General features: G+C 44.4%; 1 pseudogene; it reads right to left on the bottom strand.

The window, feature by feature from the left end:
- Window positions 1-1,676: 1,676 nt before the first annotated feature.
- LOC111177715 (glyceraldehyde-3-phosphate dehydrogenase-like) lies at window positions 1,677-3,507 on the bottom strand (annotated as a pseudogene).
- Between the last annotated feature and the right edge of the window lie 1,438 nt (window positions 3,508-4,945).

Below are 4,945 nucleotides of genomic sequence, written 5' to 3'. Positions count from 1 at the left end.
TTGAATCTAAAGTGAGTTTCTGGTAGACAACAGATCTTGGCTTTTTATCCATTCAGCCACTATGTATCTTTTTGAAGGTCTAATTGTCTTTATTAGGTGATTTCTGAGTCAGGTAGCATTCTATCTAGGAACTAGAAGGAGGCCCAGAGGGGAAGGCTTTTAGAGGCAAAAGGATGGTGGGGCAAGGAGGTTACTAGCAAAATGAAAAAAAGAATTGTTTCAGGCCAGGTCATCTTCTTTGGCCGGGAAAGGAAGGGTGGGGTGGGGTGGGGGGGTCTCATTATGCAGATTGTCTCACTGATTAGTGCTAATTAGGAAATTTAAGGTATTTATTTAAAAACCACATTCCTGGGAGAGGTTGAAAGTACAATTAAGTCTTGGTTTGCTGTCCTGGGGGCAAATAACTCCATTTTGGGCTTGTTACTTCTTTTTAACAATTCCCCCCTTTTGATCAAACTCTCACCGTGAGAGATGTGATCAAAATTTAAGGTATTAGTGCCACTCTGAGCTATGTATCTATGGATGCTTGGTGTGGTATCCACAGATCATAATGTTTTGTTTAATCCCTGTGACATTCACAGGTCATGGTTCCAGTTTCCTAATCCTTAAAGTGCTCATTCTCCTTGTTCCTTTTCTGACATCCCAGTCTTAGGGAGATCATTTGCTTGACATTTAACAGCTGTGAACACGCATTTCAAAGCTTTTGAGAGAATATAATGCACCAGGGGGATTTTTATGATAACTATAAGCAGGAGAATTCCCAGTGTTTGGAGTGTACTTTGGAGCCATGGTCCCCAAGACCCAAACCAATCAGAATCAAATAAGTCAAAGAAAGACCCTATTGAAAGAGTCATCTTCTTAAGTCAAGTTTGCTCAATAATGTTACGTAACCAACTTTCCCAGAAGTATTAACCCAGGTATAACAGGTACACTTGCATTGTTTCTGACAAAAAAAAATCTGCTATCCTTATTTTTGTCTGTTTATATGTAGTGTGTCTTTTTTTCTTAGGCTGCTTTTAAGTCTTTCTCTTTATCACTTTTTTTTTTTTTTTTGGAAACTAGTATTTTATTAAGGAATCCACTTCTATGACTTATGAAGTCCAGGCTGAGTTAATAGTGATGAGTTCTGGAGGTAATGACACCCAACTCTGACTTTCTGGTTATAACCACTGTCTTCTCTCTCTATCCCAACTGAAATCCCAGACTCATGAGGCCTCAATCCCTGCCCTCCTATTCCTGGAAGATGCCAAAGCCAACTATGTAAGAGCCTTTTTCAGAGGAAAAGACGACTTTTGTCTTCCCAGAAGACAAACCCTCTACTTTGCTTTATGAGGCAGACAGCAACCCCAAACCACAGAAAGGTTGAGAATTCTCTTTATCACTTTTTAAAAACAATTTTGATATACTTTGGTATAGGTTTTTTTTCCTTTTTCTTTTTTTTTCTTGGCTGAGTAGAGAGTACTTTATTGATGGTACATGACAAAGTAGGAGTCCTCCAAAGTAGGGCTTGGGAGAGCCCCAACTGTGATGGGGTCACAGTTTCTTGTTCTTGGAAACTGTCAAGAACGAGAGATTCTCAGAGTCTTGGGAGACTGAGTTGAGGCAAGGACTCCCCAGCAGCTGAGGACCTCTCTCTTCCTCTTGCGTTCTTAGTAGGGCTGATGGTCCAGGGACTTTTACTCCTTGGAGGCCATGTGGACCATAAGGTTCATCACCCTGTTGCTATAGTCAGATTCATTGTCATACCAGAAAATGAGCTTGATAAAGTGGTCATTGAGAGAAGTGCCAGCCCTAGCATCAAAGGTGGAAGAGTGGGTGTCACTGTTAAAGACTCAGGTGACAATCTGGTCCTTAATGTAGCCCAGGATGCCCTTAACCGACCCTTTGATACCTGCTTTACCACCTTCTTGATGTCATCATATTTGGCAACTTTCTCCAAATGGAGGTCAGATCCAGAACCAACACACTGTGGGTGGGGACATGAGAGGCCACGCCAGTGAGCTTCCCATTCAGCTCAGGGATGACCTTGCCTACAGCCTTGGCAGCACCAGTAGAAGCTGGGATAATGTGCTGGGCAGCCCCATGACCATCACACCACAGCTTCCCAGAGGAGCTATCCACTGTCTTCTGGGGGGCAGTGATGGCATAGACTGTGGGTGTGAGTCCCTCCATGATGCCAAAGTTGTCATGAATGATGTTGGCTGAGGGGAGCGGGGGCAAGCAATTGGTGATGCAGTAGGCATTGCTGACAATCTTGAGTGAGTTGTCATATTTCTCATGGTTCATGCCCATGACATACATGGGGGCATCAGCAGAAGGAGCAGAAATGATGACCCTTCTGGCTCCACCCTTAAAATGAGCCCCAGCCTTCTCCATGATAATGAAGACACCAGTGGACTCCACAACATATTTGGCACCAGTATCATCCTATTTGATGTTGGTGGGATCTTACTCCTGAAAGATGGAGATGAGCCTTCCATTGATGACAAGCTTCCCATTCTCATCTTTCTGCCATTGAATTTGCCATGGGTGGAATCATACTGGAGCATGTTGACCATGTAGTTGAGCTCAATGAAGGGGTCATTGATGGAGACATTATCTACTTTGCCAGAGTTAAAAGTAGTCCTGGTGGGACTTCCCTGGTGGCTCAGTGGTTGGGAATCTGCCTGCTAATGCAGGGGACACAGGTTCAAGCCCTGGTCCGGGAAGATCCCACATGCCAGGGAGCAGCTAAGCCCGTGCGCCACAACTACTGAAGCCCGAGCGCTTGGAGCCCATGCTCTGCAACAAGAGAAGGCCCCGCTCGCCACAACTAGAGAAAGCCCACGCACAGGAACAAAGACCCAAAGCAGCCAAAAATAAATAAATTAATTAATTTATTTAAAAAAAAAAAAAGTAGTCCTGGTGACCAGGCACCCAATACAGCTGTATTCGTTTACTCCAGCCTTCACCATCATGTCTCAGTGACACGGCTGGCACTACACAAGAAGATGCAGCTGTCTTGGGAATTCCCTGGTGGTCCAGTGGTTAGGACTCTGTGCTTTTACTGCTGAGGGCCCAGGTTCAATCTTGGTCTCTCTTGTGCTTTCTGTTGGATGGGGAAGACCAGAGAGCTTGGTATAGTTTCTTTATGTTTATAGTGCTTGGGGTTAATTATCTTAGATCTATGGATTTATCGTTTTTATCAAATTTAGAAATGTTTCAGTTAATTTTTTCCTTCAAATATTTTTTCCTGTCTTCTTCCCTCAGGTTACATATATAGAAATATTAGGTCGCTTGAAGTCATCTCACAGCTCACTGATGCCATGTTATTTATTATTAGCCTTTTTTCTCTAGGTGTTTTATTTTGGATAGTTTCTATTACTATGTATTAAAATTCACTAATCTTCTGCCATGTCTAGTGCTCTATTCATCCATCTAGTGTATTTTTATCTCAGACATTATAGTTTTCATAATTTCAACTTGGGTCTTTTAAAAATACCTTCTATATCTCTATTTAACATGGTCAGTCTTTTCTTTATCTTCTTGAACATATGGAATATAGTTAGAATAACTGTTTTAATGTCTGTGATAGGGACTTCCCTGGCGATCCAGTGGTTAAGACTCTGTGCTTCCACTGTAGGGAGAATGGGTTTGATCCCTGGTTGGGGAACTAAGATCCGGCATGCTGTGCAGCCAAAAAAAAAAAAAAGTCTGTAATAACTCTATCATCTGGGTAATTTCTAGGTAGGTTTCAATTGATTGGTTTTTCTTTTCATTATGAGTCATATTTTCCTGTTTCTTTTTTACCTGCTAATTTTTATTGGTTGCCAGGCATTAAGAATTTTATTTTATCAATTGCTGGATTTGTGTGTGTGTGTATTCTTTTTTTTTTTTTTTTGCGGTTCGCGGGCCCCTCACTGCTGCCGCCACCCCCCACCCCCCAGCCCCCGCACGCGGAGCACAGGCTCCAGACGCGCAGGCTCAGCGGCCATGGCCCACGGGCCCAGCCGCTCCGCGGCATGCAGGATCCTCCCAGACCGGGGCACGAACCCGCACCCCCTGCACTGGCAGGCGGACCCCTAACCACTGCGCCACCAGGGAAGCCCTGTGTGTGTGTGTATTCTTATAAATGTCCTTGAGCTTTGTCCTGCGGTGCAAAAGTTACTTGAAAACAGTTTGGTCCTTTCAGATCTTACTTTTGTTAGAGGGAGCCATAGCAGTGTCTACTTTTTTCCCACTTCCGAGCCAAAAATTCTTCTGACGCTGGCTCTACTCAGTGTCCCGTTAATTGTGTGGTTTCTACTCTGGTTTGTGGGAACCAGCACTATTTGCAGCTCTCTGTGAGCTCCAAGGATTATCCTCTCTCATCCTTTTGGGTGGTGCGCACTGTGCTTTCTGGTGGTTTCCTCACGTGCATGCACTGAGCAGAATGACTGCAGAGGTACCCTGTGTAGAGCTCTAAAGTTCTCTGTGTGCAGCTCTTGCCCTTTTGGTTCTCTGCCTTGTGTTCCGTACTCCCAGCTTTTCAGTGTCTTCTCAGTGTGGGGAGGCTGCTAGACTTCACCCGCCTTCCTCTCGCTGCGCTCTGGTCTGGAAACTTTCTTCAGGCAGTGAGGTGGGGCATTTATAGGGCTCACCTCATTTGTTTCCTTACTCCCAGAAGTCACTATTTTTCCCTGTCTGGCACCCAATGTCTTGAGAACCACCGTTTCATATATTTTGCAGGGTATTTTAGTTGTCTTAGGTGGGGATGTAAATCCAGTGCCTGTTACCCCATCTCAGCTGGATGCAGAAATCCTATGATCTTTGGTTGATTTGTTCAGCTGCCATTTATTGAGGGCAAGCTCGCTGTGTGCCCACCTCACAGCAGGCTTGCTCATCTCCAAACACTCCGAATTTTCCTGTCTCAGGGCCTTTGCGTGGGCCCTCTTCTCTGTCCAGAATGCTCTTTCTAGCTGTACTT

The sequence above is a fragment of the Delphinapterus leucas genome, chromosome 2 (assembly GCF_059928025.1).
Source record: "Delphinapterus leucas isolate spDelLeu-1000000601 "Yukka" chromosome 2, BTC_Dleu_Yukka2, whole genome shotgun sequence".
NCBI classification, from domain to species: Eukaryota; Metazoa; Chordata; class Mammalia; order Artiodactyla; family Monodontidae; genus Delphinapterus; species Delphinapterus leucas.
The sequence above is the reverse complement of the archived record's forward strand: the minus strand, read 5'-3'. Positions and strand labels throughout refer to the sequence as shown.